At 38.8% G+C, this 26,118-nt stretch overlaps 1 pseudogene; it reads left to right on the top strand.

Annotated features, from left to right (window-relative positions):
- Nucleotides 1-13,347: 13,347 nt before the first annotated feature.
- Nucleotides 13,348-16,031, top strand: LOC100220216 (SHC SH2 domain-binding protein 1-like; annotated as a pseudogene).
- Nucleotides 16,032-26,118: the final 10,087 nt, after the last annotated feature.

The raw sequence follows: 26,118 nt of genomic DNA, 5'->3' as shown, positions 1-26,118 counted from the left end.
TGGCAGGAAACCGCCGCAGTGGAGGTCACCTGGCCTTTTCAGCCTGGGGAAGAGGACACTGACGTGAGTTACAGCTTCATCGTATGAGGAAGAGGAAGGGCAGGCACTGATCTCTCCTGTGTGGTGACCAGTGGAAGGACTCGAGGGAACTGAATTGTGTCAGGGAGGTTTTGGTTGGATATTAGACAAAGTTTCTTCATCCAGAGGGTGGTTGGGCACTGGAACAGACTCCCCAAGGAAGCGGTCACAGCACTAGCCTGACAGAGCTCAACAAATGTTTGGATGATGCTCTAGACCACATGGTGTGACTCTTGGGGATGGTGCTGTGCAGGAACAGGAGTTTGAGTCTGATGATCCTTATGGGTCCCTTCCAACTCCGGATGTTCTGTAATTCTATGATCCTTGTGGGTCCCTTGCAACTTGGGATATTCTAGGATTCTAGGATTTCTTGAGTGGCTCCCATCTGCAGGCAAGACATTCACAGATCTGTGGAAAGAGAGATTTCTTCAGAGTAGACTGCTGTGCTTGAGCTGCCTCTCTGGCTGCAGAGATCCTGCAGGATCACCTATTTATTTTGGCAGGAAGTCTACTTTGACATTCAGTTAAATTAATCTTTTCCTGAATCACCTTGCAAAACCGCTGGAAGATATGCAAAGAGAAGTTGCCTGGAAAATTCACATTTTGTTCCTCCATATAGGCTTTAAAATTCTGCTGCAAGATGCAAAGGGAACCATTACTATAAAAACTACCATCTTTCTCCAGGAGTGAGGACCTCATGTGGATCTTGTCTGAGAAAGTGACTCTAGAGGATGTCAGTCAGAGCAACCTTAAAAGGCAAACAGCTTCTCCAGAGAGGATCCATACATATGTATATTTGGTAAAAATTAAAATTCTGTTCAGATATATTATAAAACCTTTTGAGTTGTGGAGACTTCTGCAGAACATTCATAGTTACAAAACAGAGGCTACAAAAGTGATAAATATAGTCCTTGAGAGACAAACTTCAGACAAGTGTTTAGCAAAAAGCATTTCTAGTTTCAGTGACTTCTAGAGAAAAATAATTGTAAAGATTATTAGGAGAAAGAAGGACATACAGAAATATAATTTCTTAGAACAATATTGTAATGAGTTAAATGTTTCCTTCACAATTAAACAACCTGGAAGACAAATTTCCAAGGAATGCTTGAAAAAATAATTGTTGTCTTCAACATCAGAGGACTTTACCAGCTCTACTTCTTAACAAAGCCACTTTAACTTTCAGAGCCTGCAAAATTCTCATGTACCCTAAGTGCAAAGGGAAGAGAAAGGAGCTTCATAGAAAAAACTTTCTGAGCTCTTTGTGCTTAAGTTCTGCCAAGAACTCTTTCTGTGTCCAAGAAACAGGATGATTACCTCTCTGTCCAAATCAGATACAGACACTTAAAAATCTTGTAAAGGAATATATCAATATATCCTTTTTAATTAATGTGTGAGTCGCCGGGTTTGTTGAAAATTAAAAATGGGTTCAGATCTTCCTTCTTGCACACTATGTACTGCTTCTAGCTGTATTCCCATTGTAAATTCTTGACTGTCTAGGCTTTTGTTTTCAACCTCTCGGCTGAAAAAAACATATTCCAGATTTAAGCTCAGCCAATTCTGGGTTCTAAATTTTGGGACTTTGATCAAATCTATTGTTGGAAAATTTCAGAAAAAAATGGTTTAGATCCAAAAACAATCTGTGGAGCCAAAATGACAAAAGGCATCAGGATTTAATGCAAAAACAACAACAAAAAAATTAATACAGAATTCAGAAAAGAAACAAAACCCCACATTTTCAAGATATCAGAATCAAGATGGAGGTTCTAGAATTGACAGAGAAAGGAAGATAAATTGTGGAGAATTTCTTACTTGTCCTCTCTGGCTCTTTCACTCTCTGCTCTTTAGGTATTTTTCTTCCCATTATAGTGGTGTCACTGCTGACAATCTGAAAATGCTGAGAATGGTGTGATAATGGTCTGATAATCCTATATAAAGAGTCCCTCATAGTTAGAAAATTTTCATTGAAACCAAGAGAAATTGCACATTAAGACTGTGAAATATTGTTGGAATCAGCTGAAAAAGGTAGGAGAATAAGGCCAGGTAGTTTCCACCAAATAGTGTAATATCTACTGGAAACACATATCTGGAGAGTTCCTCCCATGCATGATTAGGGACTGTGCAATTCCTAGCTTGATGGATTCCTTGGTGTCTGAAAAACACAAGACTTTTTGCTTGATAAGTACAGGACATAGCTCTGCGCCAAGAAGTAAAATCTGTTCTATCACTTGAAGTGTCTTAAGATGGAAAATCTCCTCCAAAGCCCTTTCTGCTGAAGATTATTCTGAAGAATCTTCTACTCTGTACATGGTTTGTAGTTGAAAAAGGCAGTTTATCTTTAGGGAACACATTCTACATGGACCTTCTTTCTATTTGACTTTGATATCTTGCTGTGAGCTGAGAAAATCCTGTGTCTGCAGGCTTTTACAGCATTCCTCCTGAGACTGCTGGTGTCTGTGGTTCAGTCATGTCCCTGGAAGCATTTCAAATGCAAACACATATGGCACTTGGGGACATAGTTTAGCCACCTTTGGGGACAAGGTGGGCTTGGCAGTGTTATGTTAATGGTGGACTTGATGGATTTAGATGTCCTTTCCAATCCAAATGATTCCATGGTTCTGGGACAGGGAGCAGCAGAGATGAAGGGGTTGGAAGGAAAGTCCCTGACAATGTTCCTGCTCAGTTATTCTCTGATGGGTCTGGTACCATTACTCATGTTCCCTAATGTTACCACAGTCTCCTGTGGGAAGACTAGCTACGTCTTGTGCAAATGACAGGAAAAAAAGGTAGGATTCTACATAGCAGTATGTGCATGTGTGGATGAACAGTTAGATTAAGTAAATTTTGTAAGAATTGTAAAACAAAGGTAGGAATTTTGAGATAACCTTCTTTTTAAAGAATAATTGGAGTCAGATCCAAGGACTATTAGAATCTAAAAAATTACGCCTAAGAGTTGCAGAGCCTGCCTACAGAATGCCTACTCCTTATTGGAAATGCTCTGCATGATTGCTTTCCATTTATGTATTTAAAAGCGTATTTATTAAAATAGAATTTATTTTTCAAAGGCTTTTTGTCTCACTCTCTTACAAATTCCCATTTATTTGAATGAGTTTATTTTTGTTAATGCCTCTAACCACTTTCAAAATTCCAGCCATACTTAATTTCAGTCATCTGCTTCAAACTACAAAATAACTCACATAGGGCTGTCAATACTGGACATCCAAAATCCTCCACTTCATGCAATCTACAGATGTGTAGTAAAACTACACATCTGTAGTTGGGGGAGGGTTGGTTAGTGACCAGCACACAGCAACCCAGCTACAACCCACTATTTGTCATGTGAGACCAGAAGACAGCATACAAGCAGACCATGCTGTGTTTTTCTTTCAGCTTTCTCTTTTTTTTTCCTTTTCCATTTGTAATATCAGTTAAAAAGCAATAAGTATGCTTATTACTTTTGTAAGATTGCTATGAATTATTTAGCTAAGAAATAATTGAAGAAGGCATGGTTGGGAAAATTACCCACAAAGCCAGAAAAACTGCAAGTCAACCTGCCGTCATTGGGCACAAAATCATCATTAATTTTAATGTGATGCGGGAGTTTGCAGTTCAGCAGGAGGAGGAGAATGCAGGCACTTCTCAAAAACCTGCCTGGCATGGTAGGCTGGAGCAATTTTACTAGCATTTCAGATCGATAGAGGAGACAGCAGTCAATATTAGTAGACCTCACAATCACATTAATTGAAATCTCTCAACCTTCAGTTTGCATAACAAAACAGTTGGTGCCTTAATGAAGAATGTAATATCTTGCAATTCTGACCTCCTGACCTCATAGACTCTGATGTCTGAAATAGAGGCTGTACCCTCTGCTGTAAACCTCTCTGTATCTCCAATGCCACACACGTGCCCCACACACATGTATGCATGCTCCACATATGTCAAGATTATGTAGGCAATTAAATAATACATAGAAATTAAGTATCTAAATTCACATAAAGTGCGTCAAGAAACTTCAAAGTGCAGCAGCAGAAGAAAATAAAATAACCTGCCAAAGAGCCTCATTTTAGTTAAAACTGAATGTATGGGTGTTAGAAAAAATATGTACACAAAAAGGTGATTTTCAAATTTGAGATGGAAAAGTTGGAGATAAAAAAGAGATTTTGAACTGAAACAGCTAATTTTCTGGTTTGGGTCTTATTTCTCTATCATTCTTTCATGGAGAGTCATTTGGAAAAGATCAGGGAGGCTAAGACATAATAAGAATAATTTGCTAGATTTCAGCCTAAATGTGACAATGATTGAAGCCTGCAAGTGTTCTGTCCAGCCATATGTTAGTGTCGTGTAAAAGAATCTGATGAAGATGATGAGATAACAATTTTCTCTCTGTAATGAGTAAGGGGACTGGGAAATTGCTGGGGAAATTGTGGGATTAAGGCACATTTATGCCAGAAAATTGCAAAGATCTCTCACAGCAAATGCAGGAAGGTAGTGGCTGAAGTATTTCTTGATTCTACAAATCAGTCTTTTTTAAAAAGCCTGGTAAAAAAGTCTTACAAGTCTTCCAGGTCTTACAATGCCAATCTATACTCATAATAAATACATTAAAAGTTAGTTAATTTCACCACAACTCTTTCATTCTCCTTATTCTCTACATGAAGAACATTCATGAGTAAAAATTCTTAGGGAGTAATCTCTTTAATATTCCTGTTTACTTAACTACTTTCTGCTGTTATTTCATATGAGAGAAGAAAGTATAATGTTCCTTCCAAGTTTCTACCATCTCTCATGAATTATTATATTTGATAGTTATATTTACATATAATAGTTCTCATGACACTTGTTTGAAAGCCTGGAGACAAATATCTGATTACAGAATCTAAGATAAAAGTCCAAATTCAAAAGGCTGCATTCTTCCTTTTTCAAATTTTATATCTTGCTTCTTATCTTCATGCATTCAAACCTTCCACAGCTTTTCCTTTTCTATTTCAGTATTTCTTTTTTCTCTTTCATCCATTCTTTATGTTTCCCCTCATCATTCTGTAACAAGAGGTGTAACATTGGTCCTAGTTCACATTGCTTTTGATCTCTCCCTTGTCTCTCCTATAGATTTTTCTGCAGTGCTTTCTCACTTACACAAGATTAAATATGAGAAATAGCAGACACGATTTTCTTGAAGCTGAGCTAACAGAATTGGGTTTACTCAGATTGAAAAATTGTTTTTAACTGTTATTGTTTTTCATCTCCTCAGCACAAAAACAATCCTTGCATAACTTTTCTGTACAGAAACCAAGAAAGCTGCTATGCCAAAAGAGCCAATACCCCAGCAGATCAGATGCTCAGTGAAGTTGATCTGTGGCAATGAAACAACAAAGTGACTTCAAACTAATTTCAATGACTTGAGACTTAACCTTCTGATAAAAAAATTGATAGTTCAGCAGATTTCTTTGATACTTCTTTATTCTACGTTTGACCTGGTATTACTAAATTTAGAATTATTTCTAATAATTTATATACATACAAATTCACAAATATATATAATTCTTTTTCCTAACATTGTCAGTGAATCAGCACTGAGTAATGAAAAATTGATTTTCATGACACATTTTACCTGAGACTCAAAAATTACATTGGCATTTTTCAAGGAAGCTAAATTATATTATTAATGTTCTTCTAATTCCCGTCTAGCAGGAAAGAACTAAAAAAATCTAAAAACAAGGGAAAATTTATATAAGATTGACTTGGTTTTCCTCATTTGGAAATTTCTTATTAGAGCAAATAGCTTCATTAATCTAGGACAGGGCAGACCTCTTGTCTCTGTGGACATGAAGTACCATGATCCCAGGCAGACTTTGGGGAGGAGTAACAAGCTGGCATTTGTTCAAATATGCATTAAAGCAGGGCTGCCAAAAACTGGAAAATTGCTACTCTAAGGGTAATGATAAGGAGAGGAATTAACCATTTTAATTCTTTATTATTCTGCCAAAATGATGTAATCCATGTCCTTTTAATGTTTATATTGAGAACAAATTAATGTATTCCCATTTTTGTTCCTTTTGGTTCTTACTTCAATCTTCAGTCACAGAAATGAAGTGAGATAAAATTGTAGTGACTAATATGGTCCCAAACAAAAAAGCAGGCTGTTGAACTGGTTTGGGGAATGTGGATTCCTTTTCATTGAGAAGATTTTAGCTTTTTATAATTTTTCTTGAATAAACTGTAGGCACTACTTACTTCCATTTTGCCAACAAAATATAGTTTGGTTAGCAGTGTTTTAATTTCCGTGAAAGATCATGGAGTCAAGGACACTATCTAGCAATACTGTGGAGTGCTGACAGCCCTAGAGAGGGAATCAGGCTCTAGAAGGACTCTAGGCAAAGATTATTATTGGATGTAGTTGTAGATTTTTGTCTGAGAACCCTTTGTTCACACCCTTTTTTGGTGTTAAGGCATTTGCTGACTAGGTTTCAAAGAGACCTAGTCTCTAGTTAGTTTTGCATAGCAGTTTTTTATATTGAAAAACAAATAGAAAATTTAGATTTTTTTACATGTCCTCTGTATGTTATATAGATCTTCATGTGTTCAGCTTCAGAGGCTTGAGGATGCATCATGACCTACTTTTTTGTTTTCCCAATGAGTCATGCCAACTACAGTATGCAGTGAGGCTGAAGGACCTTAACCTCCATGAGATACTTTTTACCCTCTGAATTCATGAGATTACATGAAAAGTCTGCTCAAAGATTCTGACCTGCTGGGAAAACAGGCAATTTATTATATAAATAATATGTTTGACTCTCCTTTTAATACAGAACTTTTTGGATTGAAAATATTTGAGTTCTGGAATAATGTTTATGTAAGATTAAAATTTTTTTCCCATCTTTAATCAATAATTTCTGATATGCAAATTTTGTCTGCAACTACTTCTAATAAAAAGTTTATTAAATGGGCTAACTAAAGAGAGATAACTCAGAATAAATGAAATAGCAAAAAAACCCCAAAAAACCCAAACCTGTTTAAGATGACTGAGCCAAAAAGAATTTTTACATAAACTTCTATGAAGACATTTATGATTAACATTATTTTTTTTTTCAGTAATTAGATGTAGTACTCACTCTACCAATATTAATGTTACTTCCTCCATTATCTAGAGCTCTAGCAAGAATTCTGAGAGGGTGCAGCACCGTATTACAATTATGATCATGATAATGGCAAAATGTCAGTAATAAAATGAGTTAATATTGGTGGACACAAACATTTTTACATTTCTGTATGATCCCATATTACTTCACTTAGTAGTTCACTTAGCCTTTTTGTGTTAGTACTTCACTTAGCCTTTTTGTGTTAGAGCTACTACACATGAAGATGTGTTCAAAATTTGAAATGAGTGTCCCTAATCCGAGCTTTTTGGTTTTGTTTTTTTTCCCCCCCACAAATGTGACCAGTTATAGTTGCACATAACTTTTGGCTAAATTTACTGGCAATCTTTATAGAGGAAATGTATAGAATATTTTAATTTGATTTTACCTGAAAAAATAATATTTCTTAGCCTTGCAATTTGCTTGATCAAGGCTTTCATATGGGAATTTATTTAGGTTTTAAAAGACAGCCTTTCATTGGACTGAAGTATATTCAAGGCTTACTGAATGACTAGGTGCAAAAGCAAAATAGGATCAGAAGGAAAAAGTGAACTAAAGCCTTCAATCCGTAGAGCAAGCAGTGGTCATTGCCCAGACATTTTCAGCAGAGGTCAGCCCATTTTTTTTAACTCCCTTCTCCTTCCTTCTCTTTCCTAGTAAAAAGTGCAAACTACACTCTGACATCTCTTAGGGGATAATCTGCATGCACACAAGCCATCTCTTTGGAACTGTATTTTGCATTATTTTAATCTCACGTTGCTCACAGAGCTTCACATTATGCTCAATACTAGTTTCCTTTTCACTACTCAAGCACAAGAGCTGTAGGGCTGGTAATTGCTAACAAAACACTGAATGAGAAATATTTGTCATCCAGTATTCTGCACAGGCTGTAACAAGAAAAAAAGAAGATGCACTCACTGGCAAAAACCCATACATCATTAATGAAGGCTCTGAAGGACTTTGAAAGGTTTGCTTTGCCATTTTTCTTTTTAAAATCCCAATAACAGGATTCCAACAAGAATGCAATTATCAGGTTTTGTCAATAAGGTTTCATGAAAACACGGTTTCGTCTTATGACATATTAAAAGTGTTCATCATTAAGGTGTCCGAACTTACCTCTGAAGAGAAATCTAGTTGCATTTGTAGACACATTAATTAATTGACATTTTCCTCCAGAAAATGTGAGGGTTGATAAAGCATGTATCACATCACATGTTATGTATCTACTGAAAAAGTTTCAGTAGTAGAAAAAATAATTTGCAATAGAAAAAATAATCAAAGCAGTAAAAGTATGTAGCCAGCAGTTTTCATTGTTCTTCTATATAGGGTGGCAGCAAGTTTAAAACTTTCAATCATAAGTATAATACAAGGATTGGTTTTGTCTACCATACTGCCACTTAAAATTTTAAAGAAGAGGTTTCATAAATGAAAATACTTTCTTTTTTCTGAATGATAAAAAGTTAAATAGATACCTATTCTGGATTCAGAAGGGTCACTATTTTGAAAATGGAGCTGCTTGAAAGTACTCAAAATTTATTTTGATTCTTTGACATTCTTACAATCAAGGTGAAAGGAAATTTTGATGTCAATCCCATTTGATAGGCAGTGATTCTCCACTGCATCTGACATTAATTAATTCTCTTTTTATCAGGGCCACCAATCAGAACAAAGACTACGTAATTCAGGAAGGAATATCTTTGTGGAAATCAATGAATTGTACAAGGAAAGTAAATATGAGAGCAGAAAGAACCCAAATAAATGCAGTTCATTATTCATTTCACTTAATTGCTGTGGAAAATAAGTGCCTTTGAACTTTCTAAGCCATTAGCAGAAGATGCTTGCCTCCTATCTTAAAGAGAAGGGTGATTGATGCTTAAGTGTTTCTCTGTATCCTGAAGATATATGAAATGATTATCCCACCTCTGGGAGCTTTCACCACTGGACAGCAATCAAACAGTTTCAAAAGGATCAGGTGGGAATGAGGAAAAGACATGTTTCTTGGAATTCAGAGTTAAAATAAGGCTTTCATTTTGCAATTACTTTGAAAGATACTAGAAGACTCTGCAAAATATCTAAACTGCAAATACATTCAATTATTGCTGCTCCTTGCAACTCAGCAATTTTGCCACCTGTAAGAAAAGTCTTCTCCTTCTTCTCACAATCACTACTCAGGTCCACCTTTGCCATTTGCCACAGGCTGGGGCACACCTGATCCTCAAGCCATACAGATCTTCTTAGACAGACATGGACCCATGAAATAAGGTCTCTCACATTCTGAAATCAACATGCAACTGCAGAGGAAAAGACACTACATATCATTATCCAATGCTATTTTTAAAATCTGGGACACATTGTTATAATGAAGATATTCCAAGTTACTGGTTAATCTAGACTCTAAAGAAAATTTGTTTTCAAATCAATGCAAAATTCAGGCAAGTTCCTTATTATTTCATGTGGAGCCCAAAATCATTGTCAGTAGAAATGAAGCGCCCTTTATATGGAATTTTCACTGGTATGCAGTTGAAGAGATGGCTTTAATCTATTTAATTTGATTTCTGATGTCACTTATCTGGTTTTATATTCTTTAAGTTTTCCAGGTTATTTAATTGAAGCTGTTTTAAATGTTTTAAAATTAATAATGAATGTGCCTTCAGGTCCTGAATTTGCATCTGAATGTCTTTAAAATTCTCAGAAAATTAAAACTATTGCTCTACTTCTGTACTAGAGTTATTCAATCCATCTAGATAGATACAAAATGCTTCTTGATTATTCATCAAATATATAATTTGTAGACACAACACACTCATCTTAGGGAAATTAAATAGGTCATAGGTAGAAATTTTTCAGAAATGTAAGTTCTCCAATGTTTTAGAAATAACACAAGTCCACTGCATATTATCAGTTTTACCCCACATTTTATAAGAATAACAAAAATTTAATAGCCATTTATGGCAGTTAAAATATTTCATGCAGCATTTGACAATCCACATTCACCCCCCTTGTCAGAGGGCAAACCATCACAGAACATAAGAACGTTCAGGGACATCTACCTGTAGTGCAGGACACAATTTAGAGAACAGTGATACATGTGTACAATTTGTAATGTACAATTCTTTGTTTTACTTCCATTAGCTGAAACATTGACATAGACCAAGTTAAACTTAATTTTTTTAGTTACTTTTCTGAATACAAAATATGGGAATTAATAAGTAGCTGAAAGAAGATTGGAAAAGATGGATTAAGATGCCCAGCTGTCTTCTTTCCTCCTGTGTTAAGTATTGGTCTTTTTGAATGCCAGTATAGCATGAAGGCATAAATCAACGCTTTTTGACCACTGTTTGCATTAAGAAGTTTATGTGCCTTGAACTATGAAAAACCAGAATTTTCTTCAGAAAAAAATCATAGAATAATGAAATCATACCCCTGCTTAAAGAAGGGTCACCTACAGCAGGTTGCTCAGGACCATATTTGGTTAGATTTTAAATATCTCCAAAGATGGAAACTCCGCAACCTCTCAGGGCAAGCTTTGCCAGCATTTGATCATGCTCACAATAAAAAACAATTTTTCTTACAATTAATTGGAATTTCCTGTATTACAGGAAATAGCTGCATTTGAGATAGTCCAACGGAGAAAAAATGTAAAAAGACTGTTTCTAAGCGGAAGTATTTTTTGGACCAAGATATAAGCAGTTTGTAAAAGGAAAACCATGAACATATCTGGGATTCAAGACTGATATGTACTTTGATTATTTAGATACTTATAAAACATCCATTATAATATCTTTTTGTGTATGTGTGTCTACACCATCATAAAAGTCAGTTCTCTCCTTTATTTCAATCTCTTCATCATGTTCTCTGTGTATGTACTTCACACCTAAGCTCTCTTTCAGAGTAAAACAGTTAGACCTTTCTGGGATGAAAGTTAGTGGCAATTCCAAGAACATTTGCTCTGTTGGGCTGTAAAACACTTCTCACATAATTTCAAACATCTTGAATCAGAAAAGCAAACAAAAAGCCAGACAACAATTCTGCTTGCCTAAAAGACCTGAGAAAGTTTTGAGTTTGAAGAGCTGTTAAGAAGCTAAATTCCCTTGAACAGTTTTGAGTATTCTCTTCAGTGAAGCTCAGTTCCTAAGATATGGTATACACATAAAAGGACTAGATGTTTATACATAGATGGGAACAATTATAGTCTAGCAACATATATGGCCTGATTGTCTAAAAGGTAGTTACAAGCATATGCAAGAATTTCTCCAGATTTACTGGAACCTGTCTGTATCATTTGGATTTAAACAGAATAAGAATTTTAAAAGTGCAAATTCAAGGAAACTCAACTTTCATCTTTCCATAACTCTGCAAAATGAAGTATCCAGAGGAGTGTCTCAAAAGATGTAGAACTGCACATTCATATGTTTTTTTCTATTTCAACCATGCCCTGAAGTCTTCACAAAACACTGGGATCCTGTAGTGTCTGCTATTGAAGAACCTCACAGGAAGGTATAGCTCATATCCTGTATTGTTCTGTCTGTGCAGTCTGTAATTAGCTGTTCAACTCGTCTACTAACACTCATTAAACCAACAAGCTTTTAGATTCCTACATGTTTCTAGAATTGCCAAGATTGCAGCAAAGGCTATATGAAAGAAATCCTAAGAAAAAAATGAAGCCAAGTGTCCTTTTGAGATCATTATCAAATCTCAGAGTAATTCTAAGAGCTCTAAAAGCTCCCAGAACAATGATGTCAATAATAATGTTCTATGAACCCTTTACTGGCTCTTTGTAGCTACTTATAAGAGTGCAGAATGATGCATCATCATTTGCTATTGCTTGGATTTCAAAAGAATCCACAATGTACTAAATGCTTCTGCTGTGCAGGTAAAAAACACAGTCCTTATGCAGAAAAGAGGGAAAGGACTAAAAGAAGAGAAAAAGACAAAGGAAATACTGTGAGATATTTTACTTATTTTTAGATAACTCCAATACTAACTTGACAATATGGTATTTTCTTTCACATAGAGTCTAAGACACTTTCACTGGGCCCTTTTTCACTTGTATCCAATCTCTTTTTTCAACTTGTGTTCACTCATGGGATAAATGAGACCAATAAGCAAAATGGATTAAATATCATGGTCTGAACTCCACTGAAATCAATAAAAGACTTTCTGCTAAGTCCAGTTGGCTGCAGACTGCGGTTTAATCAGCCAGGTGCATTTAAGTGTTACCAATTCCTTTAAATTCATTTTAAATATAGATAAAGAAAATTATCATCATTGGCACAGATTCTATTTCTGGGAAATCCAATCTAAGCACTATAGACTGAAATACCTTCCTAAAAGGAGATGAGGTTTTTGTGCATGGGAAAGAAATGGGAGTCAGACAAGCATATAGTTCTGCTGATACTATTAAACTTTGTGTAGTAATATTAGCTATCTGTTTCTGAATTCTTCAGTCTGTTGACTGCTTGTCCCCATACACTTCTAAAGCAATTACTACTTTCCTGACACTTTGAATTATTAATAATATTGTTGTTATTAATTCCAAACAGTGGCAAAACAAATTGGGTGTCCTTAATACAAAATGTGAGGCATATGTTTTTACTGCCATCAGTGGAGCCTTTGGCTGTGTTTGTGATTTGAAGTGTAGTATTGATACCAGCACAAACACCAACACCAATGCTTCTGATAATTGTTGTGATGGGTAAGTGTCACATCTGGCAAGTAAGAGTACACCTTAGCCCTGCACATTAAAAGCACATTATTAAATGAGTTATTTCATGCACTATGTGAGGCTGCAAAATTGTAACTGAACTGTATGGAGAATATGTGCATCACCTCTGTCGTGGTTTGACACGGAAGGGAATTTTTTCAGGAAGTTGGTAGTTGATTGGACACCAATCAGTGTCACGTTTCTGTACTGGCACCTGGGGTGACCAGTGAGGATGGACACGCCTCTGAGAAAACAGGGGGTTAAAAGCAAGAACTCCCAGGAGAACTGTCTCTTTGGTTCTGGTCAGGGTGCAGTGCAGACCTCCCCTGCCCAGCCACGGGCTGGGAGGGAGAGGAGAAGCCATGCAGCCTGGAGAGGTAGGCCGGGTGAAGGGTCTGGAACTGAGCCTGGGTGGTTTGAAGCCGAGCGGGAAGAATGGCGGAGCTGCCGCCGCTGGGACCACAGGGGGATGGCTGGGACTCGCCAGCCGCAGGCACTGGCCCACAGGACTGCCCCGAGCAGGCCAAGGATCTCTGACAGAAAGATGCCGAGAGTGATTGGAGTGCTGACTCTTGGAGTGACTATGGCAGTTGTGACGAACCATGGGCTGCTTTGGGAGGGACTGTATCAGACGGGATCATGCTTTTCCCAGATATTTTTCACACCAGTCATCTTTTGTTTTGTGACTGATTTAGTGCTTACCAGGATTATATCTTGGCTGACTGCAAAACTTCTGAGGTGAAGTAGTTCATAGCTGGGTACCTGGAAAAGGTCCTTGAGCCCTCTGGCTGGCAGGTGATCTGGCGCACTTGTGTTTGAGGTCCTCGTTGGGGTGGCTGATGTGAATTTCCTGGCCCTGAAGGCAGTTGTGCAGCTCAGTGAGCCATTCCTGTGTGAGTCCCAGGACAGCAGCTTTACCCTGGAGTGCATGAAGGAGCTTCTGGAGCTGAAGGAACATCAGATCCTGCTGCAGGAGCTGTGGTTATATATTATGAGTCAGGAGAGTTTGACTAGACAGCACTAGCCATAGAGCATGTCAGGTTTTTCTACCAGTACATCTGGAGGACCTGGGGCGAGGAGGAGGATGAGTTTGATTATTTTGCGCGATGTGTTGAGCCCTGACTGAGACTGCACTATGACATCCTGGAACAGCGGGTGCCTTCTGGGCTGGTAGTTGATTACCAGAACTTATTATTTCAATGTGAAGAGCTTTATGAGAAGTTTTTAAATGTGAGGAACAGCATCTCAAGCAATGATTCAGACTCAGAAGCAGAAAATGTTTCCATGGTGGAAGGACTAGAATTGTATGACAAAGTAGAGCACATAAAACAGAGGCTAAAACTAATTGAGACTCCTCTGCTGAGATATGTGTTTGGTTACCAAAAATATGGTAGCCTCCAGGCTACAGGACCGAGATCAACAGGTGCCAAGGTCATTCATGTTGTGCCCTGGATCATGACAGCAAATCTGCTCCAGCTGTTGACAAGAGACAAACTTTGCCCAGAATCTTGTGATGCCTTAAAAGTACAGTTTCACCGTGATCCACTAGCAGCTGTAAATGCCTATTATGAAGGAGAGAGAGTCATCATCTATCCTGGCCATTATTTTGTTGATGGCATGTTCTCCATTGCTGATTCAGTAGAGCTAGAAGGCTATGGCCTGCCAGATGACGTTGTGATAGAAAAATAAGGGAAAGGAGATGACTTCTTTGACTGTACAGGTGTAACACCTTCCAAGCGGCCACTGTGTATCAAAGTGCTGGCTAGCAATCCCCCAGAGTGGCCTGTGAGGGTTACAAGAGTGGCTGCCCCTGGGTCTCTACCGAGATTGCCAGGTGGCGGTGTGTGCATCGGTGTGGGTGACACTTGCACTGAGGTGTTATGAGGATCCAAACCAAAGGGATAAAGGAGAGGACACTTGTGTGCAGCCCAAGGAGATTTTATTCCAGGAACAAATCAGGGACAAGTGCCAAGGAAAGTGGGATCTGGCTACAATTTATAAAGGGTGTGGGTATGAAGGGGTGGCAACATGGGACAACCAATGGAAACAGATTACAGTATGATTACATCATGGGTTACAACCAATGGAAAAAAATGGGAGGGGAGAAGCCTTGGGGGACCAACCAACTAAGAGAACATGGGTGATTGACAGAGAACCTTCAAGAACCAAATGTGGGTGGCTACAATGAGAGACAGAGGGGTGGGCAGTACAACTTGGACTGACACATCTATTTAAGGGTAAAAGGGGAGGAACAGGTAGATGAACATTCTGAGTGACAGCTAAGTGGTGGGAAAACTTAGGAATAAACAACCTGGAAGAAACCACTATGAGGGGAAGGAATAGGGAGTAAACCTGAACTTTAAAACAAAACACACCACAACTTACAGGAGCCAATCTAAAGATCTCCCATTTGAAGTTAGTGCAGCATGATGCTGTGGAGGGGATTTTAAATGTTCATCATGGAAAAACCACAATGGAGAATTGTGTGTTACAGTGTGAAACTACTGGAATAACAGTAAGGACATCAGCTGAGCTACTGATGAAAAACTCAGATCTCTATGGGGCAAAGGGTGCTGGTGTGGAGATCTATCCAGGAAGTGCATGCACCCTGCTGCACAACGAGATCCATCACTGCAAGGAGGGAATACTGGTCAAGAACTTCTTAGATGAAGATTATGAGGCTCCCAAAATAACCATGGTTAATAATATGATCCACAATAACGAAGAATATGGTGTGGTCCTGGTTAAGACCAGTGATGCCCTCTGAAATGAAGTATGCTCCAGCACAGGGATTGAAAGGGTGTACACAACCCGCCCAGGTAGGTGATAAGACAGCCTGTGGAGAGGACTCCAGGCAAGAAAAACCTGGATGTGTAACAGGAGTTGGAGCTTTATAAGCAAACTGAGGCTTTTGAACAAACTGAAAACAACTCTGAAACTGCAAATGTACTTGGGGCTACTTCTGTAAAGAAGAGACAGATATACAGGAAAAGACTGAGTGAACTGGGATTTACAGAAGCTTTTGGCAACTTAATGTCACAGGAAATGTTTGTTTCTGTTGAGGGCAATAAATTCAAATTGGGAATGGGAAAGGAAGTTTTGGTATCTTCTTTTTCTGACTGTTTTGACTCCTGGTACCATTGCAGTAGCATTTGTGCAGTCATTGGTAAGGTCACATGCCAAGAGTTGTGCTGTGGTGTTATTACCCTAGTGTAATTCTTATTAAAAGACTGCCTGAAAAAAAAAAAAACAAAACAAGTCATGGTGTGACTCTAGTGCAATGCCAGCGCCCCCATGAATATGCACCATCCCAAATAAATGCCGTGAGATGTGATCTGGAACAGAGCAGAGCAGGCCCAAGCTTAATAACAAAGGAAAAAAAAAACTTTATTAAACTACAACTATGATAAAAGGAAAAAGGAAAAAAAACCGCACACTAAATCCAAAATGAAAACCTTCCAAAATATTCCTCCTCCCCCCACCCAACTCCAACAAACCACAGTTAGATACAACTTGGACCCTGATCAAGTTATCACCCTTCAATATAATCAATACTCAATCCATCAGGAGTGAGAGGAGTCTCCCTTGCACCATAGACCCCCAAGAAACACAATTGCCCCTTCTTGTGTTTCCATGTCACACATGGCACCGCCCAGAGAAAATCTGCCAGTGTGACACTCTCCTTTCCATGTCACAGTGCTCTCACCACCGTGCATGGACAGCCTGCTCATGGGGCTCCTTTAAGGATATTTTGCCAAGTACCAGCAGGAACAACAGTCCAGTGTCTCATTTTGGGACCACAGTCCCCCCCATTTTCCTCCACCCCTGAGGACGAGGGTGAAAACAGAGATCTTCATCTTCCTGAAGACAGAGGGCATCATCACACCCTCCTCAGCTTTTCTCTGTTCGCTCCATTCCTGCACTGGTAGTTGCTGAAGGAGTCTCTTGGCTCACCATGCATCCCCCTAAAATGCAGTCTGTCTTGGAGGAGAAATTGGTTCAGTCTATGGCTAACAAGAAAAGTCCAGCCAAAAGCAACTCCATCATCTCCCCTCAACCTGCTTTTCCTACCTAACATCTCAGGCCCCAGGCTGTCTCTCTTTCCTTCAAATTGAGGAGGAGCAATATTTCACAAAGCCTTCATTCCCCAGGAAGGGGTTAAAAGTCCCAGACTCCCCGGATGGCTGAAATCTGGCCCAGGACTCCATCTCTCACGCTGGGCACCTTCCCCCCCTTTTCCTTCTCCTCTGCCGGCAAACTTCCAGGTGTCTTCAGGCTCTCTGTTTCTTTCCCTCTAGGTTGGGGGGGGGAGGGGGGGGGAAACAAAGACATCTCAGACTTCCTCCACCCTTCCATCCACAGGAGCTGGCCCGGTTCCAGACCCTTCACCCCTGGCCTACCTCTCCAGGCTGCATGGCTTCCCCTCTGGCACCCAGCCCGTGGCTGGGCAAGGGAGGTCTGCACTGCACTCTGACTGGAACCAAAGAGACAGTTCTCCTGGGAGTTCTTGCTTTTAACCCCCTGTTTTCTCAGAGGCGTGTCCATCCTCACTGGTCACTCCAGGTGCCAATACCCAAACGTGACACTCATTGGTTTGACTACCAGCTTCCTAAGAAAATTCCCTTTCATGTCAAACCATGACAATCTCTGAGTACACTCTACAGAAATCCTTCAAAAGAGAGGAAGAAATTTTAAGATCCTTAGGACTAAGTGAATTTCTGAATGAATAGAACAAGTAAAAAATGCAGGTCATCCTCTCTCATTCCCACTGGCTAAAAAACCACCAGAAACTCAAATAGACTGGACCCGTGGCACCTTCTTTCCCTGCCTGGAAGTACTATAGGCCAGTCAGTCCACATCATAAGATATATTTTCTCAGAAAGATCAGAAACGTGCATGAATGTGTGCAGTCCTTTGGAAATTAGAATTATATTTGACAGATTTTCCTCTAAAACAAAGTGTGTGTGGTATGTTAGGTATCAGGTAATCAAGTATTTTATTTACTTTTTTCTTTATGGAGACAGATTACCAATATTTTTACTTTTCAGCTTGATCATCTTATTTTCTTATTTTTCGCACCAACAATGATATTTTTACTCACTCTACTTCAAAAATTCCTATATGACTTCACTTCAAACCATGACCAGGATGGGTGATGGATTCTCATATTGCCAATAACATACCCAGATTAACATATCTATCAAATGTCAAATCAAATCCTACAAATAATAGTTTCTTCTTGTCACTCATAATGCCAGCAACTATGATTTTGCATTTGTAAGTGTAAGACATATATATCTTCCTCTCCTCCTCTCCATGCTCCTCATCTCCTTTTGCTTTGGTGGGACAGGCACAAAAGTCTGAAGGCACAAACCATTCCATTTTGCACTTTCTTCTGTCTCATTCTAGAAAACGCATCTTGCTGCTGCACCTTGAATCCTCTGTCTATCTCATCTGAGGATGATTCCAGCTGGGAAACAACGACTCTTAGAAAGAAAGAGAAATTGAATGTTCTATATGTAGAATATAGGGGATAGAACAATATTAGCACACTGTCACTGTTAGTCCCCTTGCCTTTTTGAACAGATAGTGTCAATGTCTCTCTGGGATGGATGACTCAAGCTCAGTGGGTGTGCAGATGACAGTTCAGGCTTATGTGCACAAAACACCTTTTATTCCATGATTCAGCCCATCTCCGGTCTGCCAGTGTAGCTGTGGCTACAGATTCTGTCACATCCTTCCCCTTACATGATTTCCCCTTATGAGGTCATGCTGCTTCTGTTTAAAGAGACATCGCAGAGAGATGTCTTCACTCTTTCTGAAGTCCCATCTTGGCCTGTGTTTGCTCTTAAAGTCCTCACAAACTGTAAAAAGGACTTAAATTTTCACAAAAACTTGTTCATGCTGGAAACAGGAGGCAGTGTCATCTTTATCTTGATTAGTCACAGCAGTCTCACATGGGCTCCAGGTAGTCTTTGTCATTGCAAGGCAATTGCTGACAACCATTCAGTAAATTTATGGTCAAATAGGCAATGGCCACTGATTCATGGTAAGCCTGGTGGCCAGTCACTGATTTGTCCTTTAATGAGTCAAACCAGCTTCAGCCAGAAGGTGGACATTTGGTTTGTAATTATTCAAGGCTAGCCTGCAGAGGGAAATCCTCAAAACTTCTCAGTCATCATTTTTTAGGTTATTAGTGTCATCTTTAACAGCACTGAAGGAACTTTTGTGTTAACTATTATGACATTAAGCAGAAATTTCTTATTTAAAGATGCATGCATTGTAAGATGCAGGCAAGGGGTTTGCCACTGGTATCTGGGGTTCTCATGATCGAACAGGAATATAACCCTGTAGATATAGGTCCAACAGACAAGCATGGAATTACCCTACTACCATGTGCCTTTTAAGTGAAACATTTGCAACTTTGGGACCTGACAAATTTTATCCATGATTACTTCTACATGGTTATATAAAGAAAGTAAGCTGAAAGCCACAAATATGTTTTGGTATTTATTTTAATTCAAGAAAAATACATTTGTGCTAACCAGAGAGGTACTTTCCAGGCAGATGTTCAAATGACATGGGAGTTCATATGTCAAATGAAAGATTAACGGGCGCACATTATGAGTGCCAATGAAGAACTCTTTCACTCTTTCATGCAAAGGACTAAAAGCACCAGCTCTTCAATGGTAAAGCTGAAGCTACACCATTCCTTATCTGCAAAGGTTTATTCCTGTGGGATTTTTCAGAGATTATATCACTGATTCATTAAACAATCTGTTTAGCGTTGTGCTTTTCATGTTATAGTAAAGAGCTTAGCCCTTTTCTCCCCACATAGCCCTTTTCTCCCCTCATAATTTGCATATCTACAGTATATGGCACCATTGCTCTGCAGAGCATTTTTATCCTGCTTCTGATGAAGCACTAAACAGAAAACACTTCTCTTAAACAAATGAGTACTGGCTTGGTTATAAGAAGTGACATTTCAGTCTGCCCTGGATAATAGACCAAGAGTCAATTTAGTGTCAAAAAATAGCAAATTGCTTGCCTATATGAAAGGTTTTTAGTTTTGCTTTCCTTCAGTGGCAGACAAGATGGCTGAGATTCTATCTCCACCATGAAAAAGGCCACTATTTTGTCTTATTAAATGATGTCTTATCACTGACATCACAGGCTAGCCTTAATGGCTTTAACAATGGCCATAATGGCCAGCCTGAGAGACTCCCTGGGCCACATTCTCAGGCTGTATAAACTAACGAACAACTGGACCCTGATTTTTTAATACATCTTTTCCCCCACATGCCATTTTCCACCCAATAGTAAGCTACCGCATAAAGTTGTTTCCTGTGTCTGAGATTTGGCCCCACAATTTTCATACAGTTATTCATTTTTAAACAAGTTCCTGCTTGAAATCTCCAACATCCAGGTTCAGAAGGTCAGATTCAAGGTGTTCGTGAGTATAGCCTGATCTTTTTACTCACCTTTGCCTACGCTTGTTTGTGGGGCTGTGCCTAAGTATGATTTAGGAATTTTCTCCAACAGCTTATCATTAGTTTTGTGGAACCCAAATTACCTTCATTTTCTTTGAATTTTATGGAAAGGAAATAAAATATAATAAAATATTGTACCCAAAAGAGCAGTTGTGTAGTATAATCTGCATTTCTCTTCTATTTCAGGCTGCCTCATGAGGACAGTAAGTTGTCGAGGTTATACAGCTATAATCATCATGTATTTATGCAAAATAAGAACTATGTGATAGTGCAACATTAAACATGAGAAGATTATTTTTAAAAGGAAAATACAAATGAACATAAGCCTTTTCTTATAGTAGCTCCTTTTTGTAGGAGTTCAAACAGAAGCTTTAGCCAAACACCAGCATGTATCCACTTTATTACTTTACCAGTGTTGATAGACTACGACATTTAGTGTCTTTATATATCTATTAAATATAACAATTTTTAGGTTACAAAATGCTCTTTGTGAGAAACTCAGATAAGCTCTAAAAGGAACTGTATTTTACAAATACACCTGGTCAAGCACTCAAGAGGTTATAGGTGGAACCAACCACACCAAAACTACTGTTTGGATGGATTAACCCATGTGTGTAGGATCTCCTAAAAAATATTAAATTCCCCTATCTTCCAGTCAGTCACAGAACAGAGCCCTTGACTATTATCTTACTCCCTAAAAGTTCTTCCTGTACAGGGAAGGAAGAGTACCAGACTGCCAGATTCACTGGTTCCCACTTGTGCTGCCCAGGGACAGGGAAACACCCCTCTCTGCCCCTTAACTCAGGATGTGGATGTAGGTCCACACTAGTCTTTCGCAGATACAATGGAGATGCTGCCTTGTCCATGTAGGAGCATAAGAACATGTAGGAACACAAGAGCACCTCCCTTTAGACAGTTTTGTAGTGTTGCAGAACATCAGAACAGGTGCGCTGAACCAGGTCCAAACCCATCTTGCCTGCTATCCCACCTCTGGCTGTGATAAGGTGCATGCCTGGGGAGTACAGAGGAAGGCAGAGGTATGCACTGATATTTCCCCAAATACACTCCACCAACTGAACCTCAGAGGCCTCCTGTGCCAAGTTTGCTTTCTAGGTATTTCCATTCCTAGATTTATCTTCCTTGTTCACTCTCTCATTGAATCCAAGAGAGATTTGAGCACTAAAAACATCCAGCAAGCAGCAGCAAGTTCCTCACCTTGGTTACATACAGTGAGAAAATATACTTCTTTTTGTTTGTATTCAGCTTACATTTCACTCATTTTGGTGAGCCACTATTTTTTTATTGGGATGAAATGGTGAGCAAACCATCCTTATGTTCCATCTTAACAACACTGAAAATTTCTTGAGCACTTCTCCTACCCCTCTAGATTTTTTCCCTTTCCACAGTGTTGTCACCTAGTTAATTTTGTTCTCACCTCCATGGAAAGCTTTATACTCATTTGGTTATCCTTTTTGTTCCTCCCTAGATTTTTTCCTTTTTTCTAACACCTGTTTTCAGATAGGGAGGAACAGAACTGCCTTTGTAAAGAGAATATAAAATTTGCCATGCCTCAATGCTCCTGAGAACAGAAAGTGAGGAATCAGCCCTTGCACAAGTCTCAACATCTCCATACAGGTTCTATCAGAATCTGTTATCTTATGTTCCCAAAAGCAGTAATTATGCAACAGATTTGGTTGCCTTTAGTCAGGTGTAATGTGATTCCTTAATGTATATTACTCCACACACCCAAGAAAGCAGGCTGAGATTCTACATTATAATTTTTCAAGTTGCAAAGCCAGTTTAAAAGTAGTCTTCCCCACCTGTGTTGGTAGTCAGATGTGGCAATTCAACTCTCCGGATGACCATACTAAAAATTGGTTGAGTGGAATGATCTAAGCTAATAGACACTCTCTCCCGCCCTTCTTCACATATTGCTTTTCTTTGTTTATTAGCCTGCATCACTCCAGCTGTCAGCAGTAATACCAATTAATCCATTAGCCTTGCTGAAGGACTGATAAGCTTCCCCCACCAGAGGTGGGGTAGCAGAGAAAGGAATGAGCAGATGACAAGGAAAAAAAGGGAATGAAACATGGGTAGCTGTTCTAATTTTATTAATTGTGGTTTTCACAGGGAGGGATTCTACAGATGGGGGGGGGGGGGGAGGATTTGGGAGGTGCCTATGTGAAAAGGTTTTATGTTTGTGCAGGCAGTGATGCTCTGAATTGTTTGTGGTTTCTCAGGTAAAGGCCCACTGCCTGTAGCAGCTGCCTTACAACATCAACAACACATCATACCCTTCTATCCTCCCCTTAAAAATAAAAATAAATGAGCAGATTGACAGAGCATGGAAGGATGGATAATATGGGGATGTTAAGGAGCAGTGAAGTGGGAGGCTGCTCTTGTGACTGGAACAGCAAGCAGAGTTTTCAAAGTACTAGTCAGGAGTTTTAAAAAGAAAAGACTGGAGCAAGCAAAATAGGAAAATTCAATTCCAAACTCCCAGTGACGCATTTAAGTAGATTCTGCCCTCTTTAAACTTCAGATTTGCTGCAGTTTACATCACTAATCCTCACATTCCTTAAATGCCAATCTGGCCTCTCAAGGGGGCACTTGGGCAGGAAGGTGGTCTGGGACTTGCCATTCCTGATAAGCAGAAAGTACTTGCACGGATATTGGATCCAGCGTGCCTTTGTGCCTGTCAGACAAACAGCAGCAAGTCCTCAACCAAATGTGCTCAGCCAGGTCCTCTCCAAGTGCCAACCTATACCTCAACTGAAACATTTATGCCAGGGAATTTCTGGTCAGATAAGTTACCAGTTTCTTCAAAAAGCCTTCCGTATGCAAACAACATTTTGAAGCATTTCACACTCAGAAGGTGATTGAGCTGTTTTTTGGCATTTTTCATGAAAATTTCTGTCATAGTTAAGTATTTTTTTTTTAAATTTTCATGTATATCACAAATCACACGCTTTTGTGTTAAAAAAAAAAAAAGCCACAGAAGTGCTAACTCATGATTTATTTCAGTACAAAAGCTCTCAGTGTAAGCACATACAGAATCAGTTTATCTATATGAATATTTGTGTTTATACTAGACAATATCAAAAGAAATTAAAGAAAGAACACTTAATGATAGCCTTAACACACCTTTATAACCTACCAAGCTAAAACTGCAGTGAACTTTGGTTTGTTAAGATACTTTAATAACCAAACATTTTCCTTGCAAGCACATGTTCTTTGAGGAAATATATCAGGTTTAAAGAGTTTATGTTAAAAAAAAAAGACATCTTAAACAAAGGTTAAAAATTACACCATGAAAAATGAGATCTTTCTGGGGACCAGGTAACTAAATATCACAGGAACATGTTATCTTCATGGAGAAAATCTGAGTTTTAAGTGAAACCAGAGGGGACCGGGTCAGTCAGTGTGACCCTGCAGGCATGCTAAACAAGCCTAACTCCATTTCAGACTCCGTCAGTGACTGCTGCAGCGAGGTGCTTGAAATGGGGCTCTGTAGCTCGACAGTATTGTTTTTCCGTCTCCATTTTTCACAGGGAGCCCAGATGAAACCTCAACACAGAGAAATATAAGTATTTGTACTTAGATTTTTTTTTCTTCCTCTGGAATTAACTATTTGAATGTTTGGTGTTTTGATAAATCAGTGCAGTCACTGTACATTAGTATCTGCTCATGCTGATTAGTTCATTTAGATCTAAAAGTCTGCCTTAGTTATCTTAGTAGATTTTAAATTATAAATTTATACTTATATATTTTAATAACTTTTATGTTTCTTTATAACTACATGTTTCTCATATTTGTATTTTATTTGGTTTTCTTTTACTTTGTGGCTAGTAAGATTTATTCCTTCATTTTGAAAGTTTTTTTCTAAAGTTTATTTTAGTTGCTTATTTTATAGTTATTTGCCTTTCTTTTTTCTGTTTTATGTCAAATCTGCCTAGAGTTTAGGGAAGGAATCTTGTTAAAAGAGTGTTTGTAGCTCAAAATAAATATTTTACTTTAAACATTTGTTTTATTTGTAGCCATCTGTGGGACTGAAGTAACACAATAAATTGTATACAATACCTGAATGTAATTTTCCAGAGTTCACTATTAGCTTTGCCAAGATTTTGAAGATATTACTCTTTTTCTTCTTTTTTTTTTCAAATTGCTTTATGAATGCAGCAAAAGACCAAAGACACTTTATAGCACATAGAAATATTTTAAATTTATATGTACATCAACATCTATCTTTGTTGTATTTGTCTTGTGAAGAAAAGTTATAAAAGAGAGTGAGCATGGGAGGCAGAGCAGCCTGCTGCATTGTACACATGGTTGCAGATGTAAAGCTGGATACAAGCTCACATGGCCAGGCACCTACATTCAGTGGAGACAACTGCAATAATGCAGTTGTGTTTTGTTAAATGCACCTCTAAGGTGTAGAAGAGAGTCTCTAACAGAATTTAGAGTTGTTAGGGCTGCAGCAAGGTAGCAATTCAAGGCAGGAATGGGATGAGACCAGCAAAAAATTGTCAAAGGGATATTTTCACTGTCAAAAGTTTATTATTTGCTTTGAGTTCTTTATGCTGTTATTCCAAGTGGCTGCAAGCCATTAAAAAAAATTTAAAAATGGGATCTGTTACATTTTCTACTCTAGCCCATGGATCTTAAAATCCTTGGTCCAAAGCAACCAAATGTCAGCTCTCATAAGAAAGCCAGTTGCCAGATGTTGTAACAATTGATGGTCCAGATGACAGAGGTCACCATTTGTTTTGGGCAGCTGTCCTTCAGCGAGCAGTGCCCTGGAGGATGGCGGGCAGACACCAGATGGTTCTGGGTGGGTGCTCTGGCAGCTCCAGGGCCACAGGCTCTTGGCAGGGTCTGGGGGGACACAGCAGATTCCCAGAAAGATATCAGTCACGGGAGGTGGGATTTAAATCAGAACCTTTGAAGTCTCTATAAGTTGATATTAATGAATTTGAGGCCAAGTACAATAACTACTGCCACAAAGGGATGGCAGTAGCAAAGCTGGGCTCCCACAGATCATCTAAATACCCAAATTATTAAGCTTTCCTGTGACCTGTATATCCTAGATCAAATTCATATGGAGATTACAAAGCCCACAGGCTAAATTATATGTTTGAGGCCCAGCTAATCAGTCTCACTTAACAAAACTACAAGAAAACCCATGTTCCAAGCTGACATCACCATGGACAAAGTGCATGTAAAAGTGCACTGTAAAACAATGACTCTAGTGATCTCCTCTCTAGCCTCACTGGGATGACTGGAGGGGGATCTGATAGAGAAGCTGTAAAATCATTAGTTGAAAAGAGAAGGTGAATAGGTAGCAATTGGTCACTGTCTTTTCTATGCAAGAGTTAAGAGTCATCAAAGGGAAACCAGCAGGACTGCAATTCATGATAAACCAAAGGAAAAACTTCCTCACTAAGTGTTCATGTATGCTGCAGGACTGCTTGCCACAGGATAAGGGTTGGACTAGAGGTTTATTAGTGGTCAGGAATGGCTAAATCCATTGCAGGCAAATCTGTCAAGGGTGCCTGAATACAAAAAATTGTATGGCTCCCTTGTACTTATAGTCTTGTTTGGTTTATTTATTATTGACTATGTCAGCTACAGGCTGGTGAGTTTGGTAGAGACTTGGCTGGGCCCCTGTGGTCATTCCCAAGGTCTCACCTTCAACACTGTATAATCATAGAAATTT

This window comes from Taeniopygia guttata, chromosome 3 (assembly GCF_048771995.1).
Source record: "Taeniopygia guttata chromosome 3, bTaeGut7.mat, whole genome shotgun sequence".
Classification (NCBI taxonomy): Eukaryota; Metazoa; Chordata; class Aves; order Passeriformes; family Estrildidae; genus Taeniopygia; species Taeniopygia guttata.
The sequence above is the reverse complement of the archived record's forward strand: the minus strand, read 5'-3'. Positions and strand labels throughout refer to the sequence as shown.